At 38.6% G+C, this 24,898-nt stretch overlaps 1 long non-coding RNA gene across 1 annotated transcript in view; it reads right to left on the bottom strand.

Annotated features, from left to right (window-relative positions):
- LOC121070894 overlaps window positions 1-24,898 on the bottom strand; it is a 255,648-nt gene that overhangs the window by 106,451 nt on the left and 124,299 nt on the right. Inside the window, exon 8 of the long non-coding RNA XR_005820282.1 lies at window positions 2,069-2,124. This is a non-coding gene — a long non-coding RNA (uncharacterized LOC121070894). The remainder of the gene's footprint in view (window positions 1-2,068; window positions 2,125-24,898) is intronic.

The raw sequence follows: 24,898 nt of genomic DNA, 5'->3' as shown, positions 1-24,898 counted from the left end.
AAATTCCCTGGAGGAGACTTCCCAAACAGCTATAGAAAATGGAAAGATTTTGGGATACTCATTCAAAACATAAGATATAGAATATCAAAAGTTATTACAATGTGGAATTGCTCTATATCACTTTCAAACAGCAGGGGAATGAAGTACTTTCTCCCAGACGTAACAGATGTAAACATGGCCTTTAGAGAGAGCACAGAAATTTCATTTGCTGGTATAGTAAAGATTGCAGTTTATTCGCAGTCCCCATCCTTCTTTTCTTCTCATTCAGATACTTAAAACTCATGACAGCAGACAGGATAAACTCAAAGTAAAAAAAAGAAAAAAGTATCAAATTATGAAGAAGTAAAGAATGCCTTTGGGGAAAACTTACAGTTAGAAATCCTTGGGATTCTACAAGCCTTACTAGCCAGGCATTCATGATAACTACAAAAAGCACTCAGAGGAAGAGGAAAGATATGATAACAAGAGGTACTACAAAAAGGCTAAGGAAAGAGATGCACAGCAAACTAAAACTTTAGTCTCTTTTTGAGAACCACAGAACTTGAATTTGAGAATGAAAATGCAGGGGCCCTGCATTTTCCTTTTCCTGAAGAAATGGGAGGCCCTGATTCTGCAAAGACTGATGCACATTCTTAACATTACATTTATGAATAGCCCATTAACTTCAAATTCCTTGCAAGAATAAAAGAGAGGATAAAACATCATTTCTCTCAGGAGTGAGGGAAGCCAACTATAAATGCATCACAATTTTTTCATGTCACATATGTCCTTCTCTTTATCATGGTACTGAATAAATCCTTAGATTTTGAGGTATCTGCGTTTCATTTCTATATTTCATAAGCCATAGATATCTATCACACCATGTTTTGTTGATTTTTTTCACCATGCTATTTCAGAAAACTAAACTTGAAACGTTGTTTCTGCAATAAAAATTTCCCCTCTGGATAGCATATTTAAAAGAACAAAAGAATAAAGAAGTCTGATTCTCAAATTTGCTGAGACTGCTGTCATTACTAAATGAATCAACTAATTGCATGCTAAAAAACAATCTTATAAGGAAGGTATCCAAATGCTAATATTTCCCCACACTTTGGTGGGAATGAGTAATGTTAACTTTCTGCTACACAAAACTGATTTGAAATAGCAACAAAAACTGATAAAACTGATTCAAACTAATCTGCTTTGGTTCCTCTTTTTTAAAGGGTATTTTTTTTTCCTTTCTGCTTTTTCCTGACTCATGAAAGACACCAGACAGTGATGTGGATGATGTGGTGAAAGCTCTGAAAAAAAAAATCTACTTAAGTCAAGGACTAAGGGAAGTGGTCACTCTGCGAGGTCATTTTCCTGTGAGACTCTTTGACAGCTGGAGAAAATTAACCAAAATATCTGCATTCCAGAGAGGTATAAAAAGAAGGAAGAAAGGGAGGGGAGGGGTCAAATGTCTTGTGGAAACCTGTAGGAACAGCAATGGCATTTTCTGTATGGACTCGCTCGATCTGGTTTCCTGACAAAATCCTACTAAAATAGGAGGAGATTTTTAAAGTCTCAGAGGGTAGTCAGGCACCCAGCTCCCTTAAAAGTCAGCAGGATATTCATTAAATTTGAACAGATTAGCTGCATTGGATCTTTTCTCCAATCCTGGCACAGAGACCACACAGAAATCCTATTCCTAACACTTTATTACCATTCAAACCTTTACAGATCAGTCACGCTTCCAGAGTAGAAGAACTAGGAAGAGAGCAATAATACCATGGTAATGAGACAGATTCTTTGGTTTCCATGTTCATAATTGTCAAAGAAATAGCCAGTAAATGACAAATTTGCTTCTGTAGAGGTTCTGAATCCCTGATGTTGTTTTTTGTTTTGCAATAAAAACAAAACAAAACAAAATTTCAAAATTAATTTGTATTCTGTTAGAAAACACACACACGAGTGTTTATGTCAGGTAACTGTATTTCTCCCTGGTCAGAACCAAACCTAAACTTTAATGTCTGAATCCTGTCAAAATTAGCGTATTTCTGTGAAACATTTTGACTCCGATAAAGCAGAATACTAATTGAAACCATACCTTCTTCCTTCTGAACGCTTCTATTCCCATGTATCTTCTGATCATTTCGGACTACTCTGCAAAAGCAAAAACAGAAAACAAAGTCTCTATGAGCTGAAGAAGCTTGCTGTTGAAGCAATGACAGGAGAAATCAGTTCATACATGAGGGACTCTGAGGTAACAAAACTTTGCCCCAGCCTATCTGCAGATCCATGCTCAGGAGCTCCTTCAGTGTGAATAAGACAGACAGAAGGAATCAGGCAGGAGTCAGTAAATGACTCCCATAAGTAGAAGCAGGGATGCAGATTAAAGTGATTCAAAAGCAGAATTAAGATTTTTTTCAGGCTTCCAGCCATTACAGTTGAGGTAAAGACTTTAAAATAGCACAGCTGCCATTTGGGCAACTAAATGAGGGCCAGATTTTACAGACCAGTCTATATCTGTGAATTCCCACTGCAAGATATAGAGCCAGACTGCCCTCCAAAAATTCATCTACCTCCTTAGCTTTACTGGGAAGCTGAGTCTTTCCAAAAGTCATGTGTTAAAAGGATAAACCTTTCTAAAAATACTGAAAAAAGACAGAAAGACAGAAAAATGCTACAAGCAGTTTAAAATATCACAGTCCGATGCCAGATTATCTACAATAGAAGTAACAACTTCCTACCTGCCATCAAGGCTATGTATAGTGATATGATCTGGACATTCCCCTTTCACAGGAGATTTCACATTCATTACATCAAAGATAATATAACACAGCTTTAATCACAGAATCACAGAATCATCAGGTTGGAAGAGACCTCCAAGATCACCTTTTAAATTAAGATACACTAAATAGCGTCCTTGGAGTATGTTGCAGAAGGATTTCATGTGGTCTCTAAAACCTAATTCAGCAAGACTGTATTCTTCCCATTGCAAAATACCACCAGCATCCATCCCTCATAGCTTGACCATTTTGTTCTAAACCTCTATTCCAAAGATAGAACAATGCTATCCTACTCCTCTGCTAACCTAATTTTCTCTGGCAGTTTACCTATTTTGTGAAATGAAATGAAAACAGTATCTGATTAAGGAAGACAGGTTTGATTATTTTTTTCCTAAAAAATTATTTTGACTTGCCCATTCTCTCCTTTTCCTTCAGATGATAAATAGCTGTGTGAAGGAAGAAAAAGAGCTCCAAACAGAAAAAAAAAAAGGGGGGGGGGGGGAATACTAACCCCATTTAGCACTAGCCCCACTGCTAGTACTGCTTTGGGATTTGACATAGGTATTGTCTGGGATCAAAAAAAAAAACACAACAACAACAAAAAAAAAACATTCACACACACACACAATCCCACTGTTTACGGAAAAGATATTGGTTTAAAGTGAGAATAAAATAGTACAGAATCACACCTATGGTCAAAGATAACCAAATTAAAACTGTTAACAACTATAAAGCTTGTTGCATTGACTTCCCTTTAAAATAATGTATTTAATTCTCATACTTCTGTTTTATTTATTTTTTAAATGAACCAGAAGCAGAAGTCTGAAATGTCATGTGAAGCCTTGTTCTCGTAAGATTGTTGCTTAAGTTTTACCTCAGTGAGACTCAGAGAACCTTAGATAGTCTGTTTAGCTTGTTATCTGACCCAAAATGCTGAACCTCTTTTGAGAATTACTCATACCCTTATCTTTATCAGACACCCTTTTTTTATCCATCACTGCCTTTAGGCCATCATAAAACCTTTCCCCACAATGGGGATTTTCTTGACCTGGTCATGACTGCTTATTTCTGCCATGAGTGTGCCAAGTTTGCCAGAACAGCTTTCATGGGCACTCTGACTGCTTATTGGTGTTCGTAAGGAAGGAAAAGGAAAACAATTCATAAGAAGCTTGCCATATTTCTATCTTAGTATTTTTACTGTGGTTAATTTGATTAATTTTTTAAAGGTAAATATTGAAATATGTCTATTGACATCCTATTATCTGTGGTTGTTTATATATGGAGGACAAATCCTCCCCTCCACCCAAAGCCAAAATAAACAGGTCTTGTGCAGGCAAGTCCCAAATTGGTCAAGAGTGATGGGTTTCTTGCCACAGGCTGCAGAGCTGTTCCACGCCTATTGCTGCACTCAAGATAGACTTTTCTGCAAAGATGCTATGTTTCATATAAAACTTTCAGATGCAGTTAGTAGCTTTCAACCTTGACTGAAGCAGTGTAAGTTTAGCAACTAATTCTTTGCTAATAGGAGAAAAACATGACTTACTGTTATATGAAGATATTTGGCTGTTTACCTACCCTGACTTTCAGACTCCTAATGAAAGCATAAGATGATGCATAATCTGACTTGTTAAACTTTATTCAAGAAGCCATTTTCAAATCAGCCAATTCTAATTAAAGGATGATATATGCAAAAGCCCTTCACAACTCTTTATTTATTAATAGATATTTGCAAATACAAAACACCAGACCACAAAAGTATTCACTAATCAGTCTGCTTATTCTTCAGAGAATTTTGTGTTTGAAAATATACTGTCTCTTTCCCAAACAAAAGGTATTTGTAGAGAATCAGCTACCAATAGATCCCAAAATTGGTAATTCAGTGTTCTGCTGAGTAAAAAAACCACTTGTGTGATGTCAAACATATAAAACCATAACATTTATAACCAAATAGGAGCATAAGTATTTGAGAGATTAATGGAGACTAACACTGAATCTGTGTGGATCAGTGAACTGTACTGTCTGTGGCATAGTTGAAAACTGAATCAAGCATATCATTAAAATTACCAGTGTTTACCGTACTGAGTGATATAGTGGTATTTGCTTTCAGGCAAGAGCCTTCCTCATCATAAACCTATTTGTTCTGCATTATCATTTAAAGGAAGGATGATAATCTTTTAAATTATTTTCTGCTACCAGGAGGGTGACTACATTATGACTATTTCTCTTCCATGGATCAATCTGCATTGCCTTGCATACAGAGTAGACTTAAAATGCCACCATTAGCAATTTACACCCACTTGCCGTCCATAAATGACTTTCAAGGTTCAAGGCAGTGGATTGTAAAACTGCTGACTTCACTGCTGGAGCACTAAAGAAGAGAAGAAACTGGATGAGACAGAGCAAGTCATAAATGCCTTCCATAATTAACAAACATGGCAAGACAAGTTATGAAAAACAAAGGAAGACTGGACAGATTTATGCTCAAAGTCTGGTACTTTTGAAAGTCTGTCCAACTACAAAAGTCTCTTTTGATCTACATTAATTGAAAGCACTTAAAATTCAATCATACATTTATGGCCACGTTTAAAACTGACTCCTAATCTTGCATCTGTAACCCACTGGTCAGACTGCAATGCCTTCCTTCTGCATTCAGCATACAAAGGATACAAATCTAATGACAGTCATCTTTAGTTCTAGCTGTAGAGTTTCAGACTTGTGGCTTTGGAGGTCCCTAAATTAAATCCTAAGTAGCATCCACAATGATAGTCATCGCATATCTCCAGCCGTTTCTGACAACAATCACTCATGGAAGCGATAAGCCATTTGCAGATAAAGACACTTGTCCTGGTTTGGTTTCTTAGGACAATAAGAGAACAAGATTCAACTTTGCATGACAGACTGCTTTGTGAGCTGACCTGAGATTCAAAGAGCAATATCTTTGTCTTTTTGTTCACTGGTAGGAGAGCAATGGAAAGGAGCTAGCAGTCTGAAGTGGCAGGTGGTCAGCAAAGTAAAACCACCATGCATGTGGCTGTGAAGGGATACAGTAAGCCTCTTTCTTAACCAGACATGGGAAAGAGGAAGAGTAGGGAAGCCAAAGAGCTGCATTTCTTCCCAAGGCGGCTCTCAGATTAAGAGCTGTAATGTAAACTTTATGTACTACTAGACAACAGACTCCATCTAATGTTACAGGAACTGGCAAATCAGAGAACTGCTTGCCTAGATCACCTGATCTGCACCAGCAGTGACTGCAAGAGTAGCATTCATACCTGGCTTTGAAACCTGTGATAAGGCAAGCCATTGTTTATATTATATTCAAGATTCATAGACCCTTACCTTTTCAGTTCCTCCCCAAACACCAAAAGATAAAAAAAATTGCATGAATATTTCATTATGTTATGTATGAGGAGGAGTTCTGTTAAAGACCTTGCGTTATTGTACTGTCTTGACTAACGGTTTGTGTGACTTGCATAAGGGAGACCAGATATTTGCACCCATTATATGGAAAGATCTTTTGCCCAAGGACAACTTGTAAAACCCATTAATATGAATTGTGTCTGAGCTGATGAGGAAAAAAAGAAAACACTGAATCCAGACCTTCAATACTTTATTGGTGTTTCTGAACTTTTATTAGCTGTACTTGCTTCCATAAAATCAATTTAATAAGGCGACCAATGTTTTGGTAACGCATCAAAAGCAGTTCTCCTCTTCAAAGGGCATCTTTTTCACTCAATCTCTTCTCTAAAGACAGTGACATTAGTTTTGTAAATTAATAAACAGGCCAGCATCTGAGGACTGCATGAAGCCTCCATCACCCCTTATTGTGCTTTCTCTTCTGACCCCACTTTCCAGTGCAGGGCCCTCATCTCGACAACAATACCCTGAAAGCCTGTGTGGCACTCTGGGATCACACTTGAAAAGGCCTTTGGCTGAGGCTGGCTTTCAAGAAGCGGGGACAATTGGCAAGAGGCCTGTGGCTATTCATGCAGAACAGGCAGTGAAAAATGCCTGAAGTCAGTTTCAGGGGTGGGCAATGCCCAAAAAAGAAAGCCCACATAACATGAATGGCTGCTGCTAGGAGACTAAAACCAAAGGCATGCTACTAGCAGGCCTCCATGTGCCGACATCAATGGGTTCATCCTATCCCTATTAGGGGCCTAAAATGATGGAGAAACATGAGAAGGGACTATAAGCAGGAAAGGAAAATAATACCAAAGTACACAACGGTCAATGCTTATATTGTTATACTAAACACTTGGGAGAAGGAAATAATATTTTCTATGTTTAGTACCTTTTCTGTTAACAATAGTTACATCAGCTACAAAATCTAATAAGCACAATAATTATGGTACATTTTCTTGGGGGAGGAAAGGTATGCACTTTCATAATTAGTTATTTCTCATGCACATAATTAAAAGTGATTATAAACACTTATTGGAAAAGCCAGGGCTGAGTTACGATTCCTCTAGACCTGGGGCTGGACCAGCTCCAGTCCCCCTGGGTATGCACTCACAAGTCCACTTCGGTTCAAACCCAGCAGTACCAGTCAGAGGGAACAGGAGGCCTAAATGTGTCTTAACAGAAACCACCATAGAGCACCACAAAAGCATTTCAGTGGCATACAAATGACCCAGACCTCAACTGCGCTTAGGGTTAGTAAGCCTGAGGGGTGCTGTCTGCAGTGCAGATCCAGAGCGCTGAGAGGCCTACAGGCCCAAAAAGTGAACTGTAAAGAATTTTCCTCACCTACAAGTCACCAGGTAGTTCTGTTTGGGTTTGTTTGTTTTCTTTTATAAAAATAGAGCTACAAAGCTCCTGTACCCCTACCAGTACTCCACACTAAAAGGCCTAGCACGGCCTGATGAACGCTCCTGATAGCAGACTGTCGCTACCCCGTGCTTAATGGCAGCAGTGCCCTGGAAATGCCACCTCGGTGCCTTCAGAAACAGCCCATCTTCTCTAAAATCCTTCCCACTTCAAATACAGATGTTGGCTCTTGGCTAGTGAAAACGTTGAAAAAAATAAATTACAATGTCTAGTCATGTTTGGACTTATTTCTAGGCATGATCTCAGCTCTTAAAAAATGATCATATTATTTAGTTTATGAGTAATAATGTCTGACTAAAAAAGGTATAAAACACCATATGATACCGCAATCAAGTGATTTATTTCAAGTGGTGATGTTTGTTATTCAGCGTGGAAGTTAAGAAACCTCCCCTTCTTGCTTTTGCAGTTATCTGTTCCCCAAGTCTGATTTTCCAATCCATTCTCAGTCTGCTAACAACTGCTTGCCTTTCCCCACTCTGGGGAAGGGAAGGGAAGGGAAGGGAAGGGAAGGGAAGGGAAGGGAAGGGAAGGGAAGGGAAGGGAAGGGAAGGGAAGGGAAGGGAACTGCAAATACTCCAGAAACGAAACTGCTGTGGTCTACTGATACCTCAGGGAACACTTTAAATACAGAATTCAAAGCTACTTTTTTCTATCCATTTCCACTAAAAAATTCCAAATATATGATGGAGTAAAACTTACCTGCACCTGTAATCTTAAATCACACTCACGTGTTTCTCTTGTATCTAAAATTTCTCCAGTAAATTTCTTTCTTTTTTTTTTATTTTATTTTATTACTAAATTAAATTGCAAAGATTTAAGTAGCTAGGCACAGTCCCAAGAATACTGAAATATTTTTGGTTTTATAACTTAAACAAATGGATGTGGGTAAGGCTAAATGTAGCTAGGCTATTGCTCTGCCAAAGAAACAGTATGTCTTGTGCAGTTGTGATACCTGTAGACTCTCAGTGTTGAATATTTGGGATTTAATATTCAGAGGGAGGCAACCAAGTGAAGGTTTTTGTGTCATCAGGCATGTCTGACCCTCTAAATCAAGAATTTAAAAACTTTGTCATAGGTTTCCCACATCCTGTCTCAAGGCCACTGCTTCTCTTCCTCTCCTCTTCATGGCTGAGCGAATCATTTCCCCTCCATCAAAATGATGCATCCTTTTGGCAGCTGGGACATTTGTAACACATTGAATTGTATTTGAGACATTTAAGGTTTCTTTTGAATGTGAGGTAGCATGTAAAGTAGAAGAAGAGTTAAAAAAATATGACTTTCAGCCCTACCTCCACGGATGAATGTAAATTTTCTAAATCTCTAAATCTGGGATTTTAAGCATCACTTTGTTCATATCTAATGGCAGGCACTTAAAGAGTTTTTTGTGAAGTTACTAAAGAGACATGTACACACCACCACATGACAGGACAGATTTACTCTCTAGGACTACTCTAGGTACCTCAGGTAGGTATCCAAAATTATTTGAGATGAATCTAGACTACAATGTTAGGCTGAATCCGTTCCGTACCAAACAGCAGGAATTTTTCTGTGTAAGATTTGAATTTAACTTGCATAGCATTTGGAATATACCGGTGTGTGATCCAAGGGGTATTTTCACTATTTCTCTTATCTATTTACATTAACACACTCAGAATAATATATTCAGCACATATCAGAGTTAACAACAGAAAAAATATTTGAATGTTTCAAGTTTTTCAGGATTTCTCAATGGATTTTTAATATAAAATGGATCAATAGAAGGAGGACCTTCCTGGCTTTGGGCATTGTGAAAAGTGCTTTCTGAAACTTGAAGAAATATATCTTTTTTAAGTTAGTGAGGTCTGAAAGGAGAGGAGTGGGTGGTCTTAGCCCTTCAGAAGGTCTCTGATCCTCTGACCTATTAGACCATTAGTTCACCTAAAGTAACCAATAGCTATTCAAGTCTATGAGTACAAAGAAAGGTGGTAATAAAAATAAATTATTAAACAAATGGACTAGAAATAAGCAGTTCAAAGTTTTTCTCCTGTGAAACCCAAAAAGTGCAAAGACTATTCCATTCTATCTATTCAATCAACATACCTACTTGATCTTGCCAAGAAAAAGTAAAATTAAACTAGCATGGGTACCAAATGGGTACCCCACTACAGGAGTATGGTTTATTACTGACGTTTAAAGTATGTGCTGTGTTTACACTCTTAACCCAGACACTCATTCGTTTGATGTTTAGCCACTGTTTTCTGCTTTGGCCAAAGGATTTTGCATATTGAAGCCACAATTCCTGACTAACAGTCATTTAACTGCAAATACCAGGACTGTTGGGAGAGTGTGGAAGTCCCACGTGGATCCCCTGGCTGGTCTACAGGGGCTGCTCTTGTATGCATCTCCCAGCTTCAACTTCCCGCAGAACAAATTGTGGCTCTCAGACTTTTGGCCAAGGGTCCATGAGGCAGAGTCTCATGTAACTTGCTGTTTCCTTGCCATTGAAAACATTGAGGAAAAGCAATACATTGCACTGGGTCTAACTTATCACCAGGTTTGGCCCCCTCTGATCTTTTTTTCTCTTTTTTTCCCCCAAAAGCATTCTCCAAACATCTCATAAAAGCAACCAGAGCCAGACAGCATGTGGAAAATGAGAATATCTTCCTAATACATAAATCATTAGACAGCACTTGCTCTCTATTTGAAAACCAGAAATATGATGATTTTTCAGTCAAAAACCTTTATATGCCATCAGTTCAACCACAGAAAAGATGGAGTAAAAATATCTAGCTATAGTATTTGCCCTAGTGATGCTAGAAATGGACGGTATTTTACCTAACACTGCATTAGGAACACATCTAAATTGCCTGCATCTTTCTTTTTTAACCACAGCTGCACAGTAGCTTTAGTTAGAAGATGGATATATGAATTGCCAGCCTGTAGCCCCTTTGGATTCAACATGGATCCAAACACCACCGCATGTTTCTTGTGTTACCATAGTACTCACCACATTTCCTAGGTTGTTTGGTCATTTCTTGGAGAATCTCATTGCTATCATTTTTTTTATTAGTATTTTTTTTATATGTTTATTTATTTATTTTTGACAGCTGGTTACAGGCCTGGAAAAGAAAACTGAGCTAAACTTCATGCCAAGAAAAATATTACAAAAAATAAGCTGAGTTGTCTGCCCAGTGAATCTATTCCAGTGGTCCTTTACTAAATTAAATGTGATGAACTGATGTCAGTGGAAGTATTAACTCAGCGATGAAAGCAGGACTGGACTTACCTAGTCAGTAAGTGCTTAAAAATTTTATAATTTATATAACCTGAATAAAATCAGTACTTTGAAGATTGAAAATCCAGGTTAGTGGAAGAAACGTTATTGCCTGGGTAAGAAATAGTGATGCAAATGTGCATTAAATTAGGTTTTGGGACATGTTATGAAAATGGGTTTGATAAATGGCCATATAAAAAGGTTCTACATGCAATGGCAGCACATTTTGATAGCGTTTAAAATCAGACTTGAGGTAAGAGATTGCTAATTATTACTAATCACCAGTATCAACATTTCCCAAACCACACATTCTTAACCATTCACTTGTCCAGGGCTGATTATTTTTACTGAAGTCTGAAGATAACCATGCGCTTACCTAATTTTAGGTATATAAGTGAAGGAACAAAGTTGACTGGACTTTGAACTTGAAGAAAATAACATCCTGAGTCTTGGAGAGAAGAAGTAGGTCCTAAGCACCTAACCTGCAGCAGGGGATTCCCTGCCCATCCTTCCCCTGGGTAGGTGTGCTGGCTAGAAAAGACATGAACACCTGTGTGCTAGATCACCCAGCTCTGCTCAGACTTCTTCCCAGTTTGCTTTCAGATAGCTGCTCATGATGGCAGTGGAAAAACAAACAGGGGATTCCACAACAGAAGAAAGCTTTCAACAAGATCTTCTCACAGCTTGCCTCGCTTGCTGCTTAATTTTTTTCCACTTCCCTTTGTATAATTTTAAGGGCTGATAAACACTAGCTTTCTACCTGCAGAAAGTAGCTGTGATATCACAATAATAGCAGGTTTTTATTTATTAACTGAGCTGATGTTTGAAATCAGGAGGAATTCACATCCACTTTCTGTAAAGAGGAAACTCTCACGCCAGTTAAGATCATCTACTTTTATAGGACTTTTACTATGTCTTGTAATAAATCTACTAAAGACCTATGTCGAAATGATCCTTTTCCCATAATAGGAAAATCAGTTACCCTAACTTGATACATTCATTATCTAAAATCAGGGTTGATTTTTTTCCTCTGGATGCAAGATAGGACTCCTTATTTTTCATCTTTTTCCAGACTCAAGCTGATCACCAAATGTTTCTAGAAATCAGTCCAGTGAATGTTTCAGATCTATCAATGGATATTTGTATCTTTATTATTTTAGTATATTTTTAGTATTTCACTGAAGAGTGAAAATATCAACTACTCAAAATCAACAAAATTCAGATGTTATGTCACAACATGATAATATTTCTTCCCTTTTGAAAGAAAGCAGATAAAATACTAGAAATAATGGCCTTACATCAATGCATATATTAGCAAAATGGTATAAGGTTATAACACGTAAAATAACATAATGCTTAAAATGACTGTAGCAGAGCAACATATGCTGCACGGTCAAGCTCGTGTTGGGTGGAAAGCAAAAAGACATTGTTTGAGCAGGTAAGAAATTATCTCTAATTCCCTGAAGCAACTTGTTCTAGACAGCACCGTCCAAGGATGTTCACCTTTGTATGAAAACCCTTATCTCCAGAAGGCATGGAGAAGTGATCACTGAGGCAACACACCAGTTAAGATGCAGAAAACCAGATCTAGGTTGGAAGGAAAAAGAGAAAGTGGAAATATGAAAATTTAAAAATCAGCCTAATAGTCTGAGGGAGGTAAGAAAACATCTTCATTTCCAATTAAAGAAAGCATTTTCCATTTCCATTCTTAAGAAGTAAGGATAATAGAGCATGGTTAATTTTTCTCCTTGTCTATTTTAATTAAAGATAGGGCAAGTTGGGGATGGCCGTGTTTGGTCAGGAGTTTGGTAAGCACAACCCCTCTGAATTGACATAAATTTGTTTCATCTGTATCAGAGCTGGGACAAATTCTTCACTGACTTCATTTATATAAGCTATGATATTAGCGGGCTAACAGAGGATATTCCTCAGCATTGCCTTTAATTGTCATTTTCTGCTGGCAAAAAAATAATAAATTGTGTTGAAATGTATTTCTACATGTCTGGAAGGGTGCAGTGTGTTTTGGTAGGATTTCCATGCTGTTGGTTGGGAAACAGCAACGAAAGTACTCTGATCTTGACAATCCACCTTGAGTTTAAAGCACCCTCAGTTTATTTCGGATTCCCCCTTCCTGTAAACCAAATAAATCCAGAAGCAAGGCACAGGGCAGGGCAGATGCTATCAGACAGGCCAGCAAAGGCCAAGCTAGCGCAGGAGCACACTCAGGGTAACCACAATACAGACAGAGACACTCAGCTAGGCAGTGGCAAGCCACATCCAGCCACATTCCCAGGCTCTGGAAAGCAAAACAAACATAGTCCAAATGCTGTGGAACAAACCTGGGCCCATGAAGTCCAGACTGAATGAAACAGAGCTTAGTGCAAACATGGTCTAAAGGCAATGGAAAGCAAACTCAGGCAAATAAACTCCAGGATCTGTGAAACAGAGCACAGATAGACGCACTCCAAGCACAAGTAGAAAAGCAAACAGAGACAAATATAGTCTAAACTTAATGAACCAGATAAATGAAACAGTAGCTGTCTCACTCTTTAAGCAAAATCTAAGCAACTTACTCCAAAATCACCAAGCTGGGGCAACTGTGATTCTCTTACAGGCAAGCTACAGAGTACTCCCTTCCCTACTCGTATCTTTCATGTCATGCACTTATATTCAGCGTGGTAGACTTTCATTCTTCACTCTTCAATAATCCACAGTTGTGGATCAATGACTCACATTTCTGCATTCCTTCAGCGAAACTGAAAGACTTTGGGAGTTTCAAGGCAATCTTAAAATGGAGCAAGGAGACCTTACTTGTATATATCCAGGTTTTTTTTCTGCACATAAATAATGTCGCTTAACAGGGAATGAAACAGAAACAAAAGAGACCCAATAGCAATCAATAAATATTAAAAGCAGTGAAAAGCAGTGAGTAAGGGAAGCTAAAAACGTCAGTTTTCTATACTTGAGAGATACACTTACAAACACGAGAAAGCTTCTGCTGGTCAATGTTTTTTGGAGATAACGCTGGTAGTGATAGAGATGAGATAAACATCCAGTAAATATTTCTATCCCATACTGGAATAAAAAAGGTTAAAGTACTTTTTTCACTTGAAGATAACGTCCACTAATTCAGTAGAGGATGGCAAACAGCGTCAATTACTATTAAATACTTTAAATCTGGCAGCCCAGATACTTGGCCCCAAGCAATCCTGTAGATCTGTCTGAAGAAAACCTCTGGCGTATCTTTAAAGTATCTTGGAATACCAGGAAGATTCCCATGAAATACAAGAGTGCTGTATTCAGAAAGGGCACACAGGATGACACAGGCAGCACCAGGTCAGTAAGGTTGACCTCAGCCTTAGATAAAATAATGAATCAGTTGATGTAGGAGTCAACTAAGAAGAAAATAAAGAAAAGAAAAAGAATTCATGTCATTCAATGTATTTAACAAGAAATGAATCTTGTCAAACAAACCTGATTTCATTCTTAATAGAGATTGCAAGTAATTCTGTAGTAATGTACAACACTGGTTATAAACAGTGTTACAAAATGACAATAAGGCACCGGTTAAATGCATTGGGAATGGGCTGAGTAGTTCTTATGTGGAGAATCACAACTGGCTTGATGGCATTTTAGGGTATTGTGCCATGGCCTAATCCTTTTCAGTGTTTCTGCCAATGTTCCAAAATCAGTTAAAAAAAATTGTTAAAACAAAATAATTAAATAAATAAATAAACAAATAAACAAACTACCTTGTACCTCTAACAAGGACTAGCAGAATAGTAAGTAAAGGTAAGAACAGAACATTCAGAGAGAAAAATCTGGAGCAGGGTTAAGTGTTGACCATCTTACTGATTAAAATGGTACATCTGTATGAAAAAAAAATATAGACAAGGGTAAAAAATGGTGATCTATAACATGGAGAGCAGTGCTGCTGAGAAGGACTTAGAGCTTAAAGATGCAGGTAACTCCTCAGGCAAGACTGAAATGCTGAGGCAGAAAGGATTATCCTCATTCTTGGAGAGACAAGGAGAAGCGTGAGGAGGAAAAGCAGAATGGCTGTACTCCTTAGTAGGTGATGGGAAACACTGCCAAGACAGCATCGTTAACTTGCTGAGGGAATAACCCAGCTGTCCAGGGGGACCTCGAACTGTCAGTAGTTACACCTGGCATAGGTGTATCAGGGGTCAAATCCACAGCGTGCAGTGGGCTGCTCCTTGCTCTTGTTCAACTGCTGCCTCCCAAAGCAGGCTGTGAAGAGCAGCACGAGAAACAGAGGAAGTGGCTGGGGACCTGGACCCCTGCTTGTGTCCCTGTCTGAGCCAGTCCTGCTTATGAATCATTTGTGTAGCATCTAGACAGGTCTTGCACGCTGCCTTGCTCTGTAGTCCTTGCATGGTGGATACAAGTACATGGTGCCAGTGAAAACATCTATTGTCTTACATGAAACTCAAATTACCAGCTTCACCTACCAGCTTATTATGCTTTCAGAAGTCAATTCCAATACTCACTTTGGCAGTTTCCACTAGATTCAGAATAACTGAGTTGCTCTAAAATAGCCAAGTAAATGTGATCTACCCTAAGGGATCTAGTCTACCTTTCACCTACAAGAGCAAAAGAAATGCAAAGCCAAGGTAACTAAAAACCCTCAGTGCTACCCAAAACAAGCAAATAAACAATCAAAAAGTACACCTTTTTGTGCTTTTCTATTCTTTTCTATGTTAGCTAGATACCATTTTCTTTGTTCCAGGAGAAGACGCTCGAGTAAAACTTCAAAGCAAATTTATTTTCCACTTGTGCTTTACTTTACCAAACCAGTTTTATCACTTGCAGTCTACTTTGGAGTGCAGTTTCCTGCCACCCCTTTTGTTTTCTTTGCAAGCACCATGTGCTCTGTAGCAGAGCTGGGTTTTTATTTTGTGCTTAGCTGCATGGCAAACTGAACAGTTTTGCTGTTGTCTCTAGTGATTTAAAGTTGTAATTATAATGTAAGTAATATATTACTTGATAATGTATGATAAACCCGGCCACAGATGATGGAAATTAGGACAGCTCCACTGCTGAGCTGTGCCAGTTATATGTATTGAAGGATGAACCCATGAATGCAAAATTAAAAGGCAATGCTGCTTGTTTTAGCATTAATAATCAACTAGCTTCGGTTTTCTCTTAAAATAATAATTCACTAACATACTATTTTGTTTCCTCTAATTGAGAAAATACAATAGAAAAAGAAACCTTTCTTTCTAGAAATCGAGAAGGAAAGTGGCCATGGCACCGAGCCTGCCAGAGTTCAAGAATCATTTGGACAAGAAAGCAATGCAAAAGAAAAGAGGCCTACAATCTTCTTATGCTCAGTGACTGCTCATCCAACAGCCACCAATGCAGGAACACAGGAAGCAGAACCCAGGATCCCTCCCCAGTTACTGACCAAGGACTCTCATTAGTTGTGTTCTCCTTCAGTTCACCTTCCCTCAGCCTCTCTGCTCCAGCGAGTCCTTTTGACAAAGTAGAATGGCTTCAACAGGAGGGATTAGAAGTGTTCCCTGCTCCAAGTATAGTTTAGCGGTTAGGGGATCCTCAGGGCAGTTGGGCCATATGGGCCTGAAACCCAGCCAAGAGAGCAGGGAATGGGCTATTCATATTCTGGGGTTGTGAAGACTGCATAAAATGGTTTGGCAGTACTTTCTTGGCGATACTTTCAAAGAAAGGAATGATCTCCATGATAGTTTCCAAGAAAATGACATAAGTACCTTATTCCAGGAAAGGTTTCAGGGAAATACCTCGCTGCAGCGCACAGTTAGGCACTTAAACCCAGGAGAAGGAGCTGTAGAATTGAAATAGTTTCCTGCTGAACAGCAAAGGAGTTTCTGTGCTCAGGGCACTCACTACCATGAGGCCCACCCTAAGGCAGTTCACTTTCCCCCTTCATCTTATGAGGAACAGAGATATGTAATTCTGGGTTCTGGATTACACATGCTAAGCCAGATCCATAAAAGTTGCAGAATAAAATCAAATAGCAAGCACCAAAATCTGAAAGACCTGAAAATCTGACTTATGCAAAAGGACCAAACAGCAGACTCTATATTCAGCGGCACATTATCCACAAGAAGTACACAGTAATACCAGCACAAGTGTAGCTGAATGCACAACTTGAGAAGAGCAAAGGATGCTGGATTGTTGGAAAGCTCAGAAATGCAATGCACGTATGTGTGTACACACAGGCAGAAGTGTCAAAGCAAGTCTATGCTCCATTCCCATGGGGCATATTATCACCATCTGGGAGATGATTGATATTTATTTGTCTAGCTTATGCATACGCACCAGCACTGTGTTTTAGATGAAGGCTCTCAAGGTATATAGCAAAAGGAACAATAAGACAACCTGCTGACAACTCCAGCTCAAACTAAAAGAAACAGCCAGGAATCTCACAGCTTAGAAGTAACTCAAAACAGTTATTCACCCATACATTTTCACTTCAGTGATAAAATGGCATGTTTCTCTGTTTATATACTACTTAACTTCGCAGGGATGTGGAATGTGTGTTCACATTTTCATTATTTAGACTTAAAGTACATCAGACAAATAGAAAGGCCCCATACATTATCTGGAAAAAGGAAGGGTCAGACTGAACCCCTATTTTGACCTTGATGTTTTTTGTTCCACTTAAACCAAATGAGCTTGGCCCACAAAGTTTTGCAGCAGCTGTGAGGTTCTGCCGTTAGTTTATATAAGCTTTACTGAGTTTATGCTTGGAGAGTGCTGAGTGGTTAGGGGGATACTACACACTAAACTCTTGCCTCTTTTGGGAAAAAGTGTATTAAGCTGTCATTTTTGTGTGCATAAATAGGAAATGTTGAATCAACTTCTGACTTTCTAGACATCTCATTTGTTTTTCAGTTGCTTTTTTTATTTTTATTTTGAGGTTTGATAATTTACTTGGTAACTTTGAACATTTGCAGGAAGAAAGCCACTGAAATGCCATTCTACCATTTGCTTGGGAGCACTGTTGATGGAAGGTACAGATGGCACGCATATGTAAAGAAACTGGGAGATGCACAGATTTGCATGAACCTACTCCTCTTCTGCTTACTGAAAACATGTGAAATGTTAATCATAAAAGCTTGGACCAGAATTATTATATATAAAATGGTGTCTCCCACCTACTAACCTATACTTCAAAAAGTCACATAGCAAGATATGATTATACTGTGTTTTCTGATGTCTTGGCAATGTTTATTTCTACATTCTAAAACCTATCTCAGTCCTGAATTCCAGATGCTAACCAAAAAGGGCCAGATATTGGAAAGTACTTTGACTGCACTAAGAAACCCTAGTCCATCACCTTCAGTAAATACTTAACCATTTTTCGACAACAAACTACGCTCCATCAGCTAAAGCACTTGAGTAAGATAGCGGGACAGCTTGCCTACCATACTGCATACTCATTTAATGTACCACAAATGTCTACTGAAATCCCACAATGAAAATCAGATACATAATTCTGTGCAGCTTCCTTGTGTGGTGCAAATGACTAAGCAGGACACAAGGCAATACAGAGCTGTGTTGGTGGGCAAAGAGCTCAATTTTATGCTGGTGTACCTCCAGCTTTTTCAATAGAGTTGCACTTGAATAAAGCCAGACTAATATAGTGGTGAGACAGACCTGATATATCTGCAGTACCCTGTGTCTATGATTACAGCTTAAAAGATCTTCTTCAAGTAAAAGAGATGTTTTGATTACTTATGTCAGCATATGAAACCATCATTTTTTTCTTATGGGTGGCAATTATTTCATTCTTGAAGATTACTCCATTATGCACCTATTCAAATGAATATATTACATTTAAATATTAGCAGTGACTCATGGACCACTAACAACTGCAGGATCCCAGATGATGAAAAGTTGGAAATACAAATTTTTGCAGATCCTTCTTGTGGTTGGTATCTTTAATAATGCCAAATAATTTACCAGCGTTTCTTAGGACTAAAGCAGTAAAGACTCCCATCTGTGAGAGGGCTGATCCAGCTTGTTCTCAACTTTTTTGAGTCAGTTTATTATCATCTGGGAGCAGTTCTCAGTCTGCTCTTCTTCTTCTTCTTTTTTTTTTTTTTTTTTCTTTTTAAGCTTCTGGTTTTGGGAGATACCATAAAAAGAGTAAGTCATGAACTGGAATGAGAGTAAGTCATGAACTGGAATGAACAGTAAGGGCTTTTTTAAGGGCTTTTGGGATTTTTTCTTATAAGAACTGATCTTTCAAGAAAGGTTAGGATTTGCACAAAGCAAAGAATACATATGCTTTCTTCTTTTTCCAGCTTATTTTTTTTTCCTGAAATTTTAACAGCCTGCAAGAACCAAGAAAATATGAAAGTTGTATGTGGAGGATGTAAACTGAATCAAAATCTAACCTTTATTGCGTAATCACTCACTTTCCCCTTTTGTTTGCACAAGAAATTTTGATTTTCTAGAAAGTACAAGAAGTGGCAGTATCAAAATGCAACCAGAAAGGTATTTTTGTGGCACAGCTGATCCCAAGCAGGGTTTCATTGCAGCCTCAAGCAACAGGAAGCCTAATGAGATTCCAGGTCCTCCACCCATGATGGCCTCTCCTAGGTAGTGTGTTGTTTGCCTGGACGTGCTTCCCACTGCTATCAGCATTTCTTCCTGAGACAAACAGCAGCAATAGATTGCCAGCCCGCAAAACTGGGAAGTGTTTTCACAGGAGCAGAATGAGGAGAGAAAGTAGGTAAATGAATAAGAAGAGATAAAAGAGTCAGGTAGGGAAGGCCGATAGGGGGCTGTGGAAGAATTTCACATGGTGTTACAGGGTTATGGGGTCCTCAGCAGTAAGAGAAAATGGGAGATGAGGCCGGACAATCGATTTTTGTGCCGAGTAAACAATCTACACACCACAAGTTTGTTAATTTCTTCAGTAATAGTTTGGAACAACGTGTACGAGGGACATCTGAATAACTACATAAGCTTTTCTTTAAAAACCTTCGCCACTTCATTCCTCTATTCTTTATCTCTCTAAAGTTTTCATTAGTCAAATCCTTTCTTTCACATTTGCCATTTCAAACTTATATTAAAATACATTCAAACTGATGGCCTGGCCTATTCAACTAGTGAATACTTAAGAGCAGCAAGCTAAGCTTTCTCTCCCTGTGACCAAACATTTAAAAACAAAGCAGGTACATGGATCTCTCAGTCTGGGCTTCACTTCACATCATAGCAGCCAGCTGTTTCAACTGACAGAGAATCAAGCCATCATCTCCCAAACCACAAACATACTACATCTTATTCAGAGTGAAATAAGAGACATGTTTCCTTTTGACAGTTTGGGGAACAGGTGGGGAAAATTATAGTGTCATTCTGAGAGGTTTCTTTTTGGCTAATTATTACCTATTGTCTGTGCTCCTATGGCTTTTGTGACCACTATCAACAGACCTAACCTTTTACTTTCTTTTATTAACCATGAAGAACAAGTGTTACGTGGAAAATAGAATACACGAATTTCATTGCATGTGGGAGTGTGCTATTTTAGTTTTAATTCCATGTTTTAGCCACTTTCCATTTACACTGGTCCTGGAGAACTTCTATGCATTGGAGAACGGCATGGCATGGTCTTAATGCATGTGGGCAGCAAACTGCACTCTGCTGACACAAGAATCTCCACATGCTAATGACATGCATGTTTTTATTGTGCCTGACTTTTGCTTCCCTTTTCTAAAAATAAAAATAAAAATCTACAGCTAGAATAAAACACCCAAAACCACTAATCTTCCTGGATATGGGCCAGTTGATACAGGGTGAGAATCTAGCCTACCAGAATTTTTCACTTGCTCAAGTACTTGTTCGTTATTAAAATGATACTCTCAGTCTTACTGCTACTACTCTGGGTTTTGTTCATTCTATTCTTATCAAAAATCTCGTTAGAAATTTCCATGAGAAAAGACAAAGCATGCAAGTATGCAGATGTGCCCAAGTGTAAAACACCACATCTGCACTCAAAACAACCTTAATTTCAAGATTCAAATCCTTCTTCCTACACGTTGATTTTGCTCATTTTCCTGATACTCAGTCTGTAATCTAATACTCAGTCTGTGCTCTTTTTCCTGTCTAGTCCAAATCTCAAGCCTCATCCTTAATTGCACGTTCTATTTCTAACTCAAAGCTGGCAAGCTCTAACTCAAAGCTTGCAAGCTGATGAGCAAAGAAACTGCCCAGTGCCTCACAGAAGGTGTGTTTGGTAGGCTGCCAGGTCAGTTCTTTACACTGTAAAGACCTTGGGGTTGGGGCCATATCTCCGTTTATGTTTGTGAATAATCAAACACATGTACAGCACTCTGGGTCTGATCCTGTATATCATAACACCAGTGATGTGGGACCAGATGCTATATGAACAAATGGGAATCTGTGGCATTCATATAGTGCCTTTTTTTCTAAGGAACTCAAAGCACTTTACAATCTTTAAGCCTCACCACATGCCTGTGGGGTACAGCAGGGTAAGTAGGCCTGTAGCATTCTTTATAGAGCCAAGTACATTTATTCAAATGTAGCTGAATAATAATAATGCAACCATGACCTTCCATGACACTTACGTTCCTCAGGAACAATGAAACTGTCAGCCACAAGGGTGAGACTCATGAGTCTGGGTGACAAAACTTTTTCGGCAGCTGGCCCATGACTGTAGAACTCACTTCCGTAATAGATTAGGATGACCACGAACTTCACCGCCTCCAATGCAAAATGCAAAACTTACTTCTTCAATTTAGTTTTCCCACCCTATCAACAAGTAAGCAAAACAACCTTGATGGAAAACAAGAACCTTTCTATAGGGTTTTGTTAGTCATGCTACAGATTCTAACAATTACTTGCTCCACTAGAGGATTTGTTCAGCATGCTTCAAAAAAACCCTTTTCAAGGATTTCATTCTTAAATAGCTTCCAGAGATTTTTAATTCATTAAAATGGAGCATGATTATATCCTTAAATTTACTTTAACAAAATTAATTTTGTAGGGGTGAAGTGGTGGTGAAGAAAGGGAATTAACCTCAATTTCTTTAAAATATGTTTTTCTACACTGTTATGAATCTGTGTATACTAAAAAGTAATATACGTATTTCCAATCCAACAATGCAAGTGGGGGGGACATTTAACAAAGACCACTCCCTTCAGAAGCATGAAAACGAATGAAAACCAACCTGCAGGAAATATTTGGAAGCTAAGACACCAGACTACTTCTCTGGGAGTAGTATGAACTTTGGAAATTTGGGGGTCAAAGGTACAACTATCTATGAAAAAAATCTATGCAGTAGCGATTAACATTGGCACGTCAAATAACACTCTCATCACATATTGGAATGGCATGTCACGACACAAGTGCTTCAGACTGGCCATTTCTCAGAGATGGATGTTAAAATATAAATTTAATTTAATGCACTGATCACTGTGTAATGTGTAACACTGCTTTGATTCCCAACTGGTTTACCATCTTCCAGTGACAATTCAGAGCATTAAAGTGAACAGAAACAATTACTGTTCCTCACACAAATCTCTTTGTTGTCCACTCTAGTTTTACTAAGATGCCATTTTCCCCCCTTGTTTCCCAGTCTTCTTACTCTTTAGCAAGCACTCCTCCATCCCCTTATGTTCCCCCTGTGCATATAGTAAGGCTGGAGTTGCCACAGTCTCCTTAATGTCTAATCCTTTAACACTGGGAGAGCATTGTATTGCAGCCCTAATGCAAGGATGAATTCTGGAATGTGGAGCCTGGAGAGAGGCTTATAGAATAAGAAAGAAAGAAAAAGGGAAGAGGAAAAAGGAATTGAGAAGAGAAAGAAGTCAAAACCACACATGGGACAGAAGGAAAAAAAGGGGATTAGGTGACAATATCCGACTGCACTGAAGGGTCAGGAGAATTAAGCTTCAGAGCAGCTTGCTCAATGTGTGCTGGGATAAAAAGACTCTGATATGAATGGAGGTGGTTCAAGTGCAGGCACATTGTGGAATGCAATAGGAGTCTGCTAGGGAACATTTAAGAGAGTTGTGCACCACTTTCATGTACCAAATAATATATATTGTTTGCTGGGCAAAGATCTGAGCCTCCCTGTCACTTTTACAAGGTTGTTACAGAGGAACTAGAAATACAAGAATGGAATGAAATGGAATAGCATTACACTAAATGAAATAATAAATCAAATAAACAATCTGAGCATGTGCTTCTAAGATTTATTATTGCATATGATGTTTATATTGAATGTAAACTTAAAGCAATAGATCCCTATCCAAAGAAATCAGCCTGCTTGACATCAATGGAGTTAGACCTGTTTTCAACAAATACTTCAGAGCTTGATTTTTAATATTTAGTTGCACTGAATGTGCAACTGAGTGCATAATTGTTTCATCTGGCCAGCTTTACATGCAATTATTGATCTTTCTAAGCCTTGTAGGTGCTGTGTCTTGAAAGACACTGAGTCATTATGATTTTCACATACAGTAAGAGTACTTCTATACAACTCAATTGTTTAACTGAAAGTTTACAGATAATTTGACTTGCCAGCTGGTTTATTTTTAATTTCCTAGCTATTTATTCACTTATTGCAGACAAAAAAAATAATAATATTAGAGACAGCCTAACAGTGACAGTGTGATTACTTTAAAAGCAATAGCTCTCCACATATTCTTGCTGCATGGACACTGGAAGTTAAAATAGCCAGAATCTGAGGAAACGTCCTCTGTCCTTATGACACCCGTTTTGCCCCAATATGGCTTCCTAATATAAGATGAAATAACAGTCTCATCTCAATCTGGCATGACTATCCTTCTATGAAGCAGAGAGAAAATTGGGAAATATAAGAGATGAAAGAAACAAGTCATGAATAATAAAAGCAAGTGATTCTTAACTGTGCAAAGAGAATTCATTCAAGTCAACCATCTGGCATGGGGCACATCCTGCAGAGAGAGCAGCCATGGAAAAATGACAAAGTTAGTTCAGTTAATATTTCCCAAGAAGACACCACAGGAGACAAAGTTAGAATGGAGTACCACGTCCAAGTGACTGATCCTAAAAACAATTTGATATTGGTATAAAACACACCAGACCCTAGTGCCTGCTTCAGACAGATCCAAACAACTCAGGTACTTTAGGAAAGAAAAAAAAAAAAAAAAGAGTTTTCTGCTCACTTTTAATACTATTGCCTTGCCTTTGCTGCAGAGAGGTTGAGGGAATCTCACACAAGTAAACCTGAAGGTTGTTATGTATGTTACTATATGCACTTTGTTTTGTTCTTAAAAGGGAAGGGAGGACATAACTCATTCCAGAAACAAAACAAAACAAAACAAGCCCACCACATCAGTTCTACAGACAAAAAAGAAAAACAGAAAAACTTGCTTGGATTGGAGTGGGTAGTACATGTTTCCTTCCTCCTCCCCAGTGGTAACACCTATGACCTGACCCAAGACTTGACCTGGAAGCTGAGAAAAGAAGAAAAAAGACAGGGTTTTCAAGGTTCATGACAGCATCTTTAGAAAGATGTATGTCTGTGCGTAGGCATTATGGAAGCACAGTGTCATTTCTTCCCTGGAGACACAGATGTGAAAGTGTTGTCGATGTATATTTTCAACTATTACTTTCCTCTGACAGAGAAAAGAAAAAAATGTTTCCAGTGAAGTCAATGGCAATATTTTTATTGACTTCAGTGAAACTGCAGTTTTACTCCAAGGTTCTAAATATATCACAAGAGTTCACAGTCATATCGGCAATTCCTCCCCCGTCATCCATATCCTTAAAAATACATACATTTCCTTTATTTCCTGCATCCTCTTTGAGTTAGCTGTTTGTCCCGTTATAGTACAAGCCAGCTGACAGCTAGGCCACAGAGCCTCGAAATCAAAACAAGAGCAGCACATTATGTAGCCCGCTGGCTGCGGGATTTGTCTGACTAAGCTGGGACTGATGTACAAGCTGAAGAAGCTGTGGCCCCACGCAGAAAGGAGCAGGTGGGCAGCGTGGCTGGGCACAGTCCCTGCACTGCTGCATCGTGCGCTCTCTTGATCCTGCTCTGTGCATG

This window comes from Cygnus olor, chromosome 5, assembly GCF_009769625.2.
Source record: "Cygnus olor isolate bCygOlo1 chromosome 5, bCygOlo1.pri.v2, whole genome shotgun sequence".
NCBI lineage: Eukaryota > Metazoa > Chordata > Aves > Anseriformes > Anatidae > Cygnus > Cygnus olor.
This window is presented reverse-complemented; position numbering and strand designations above follow the sequence as displayed.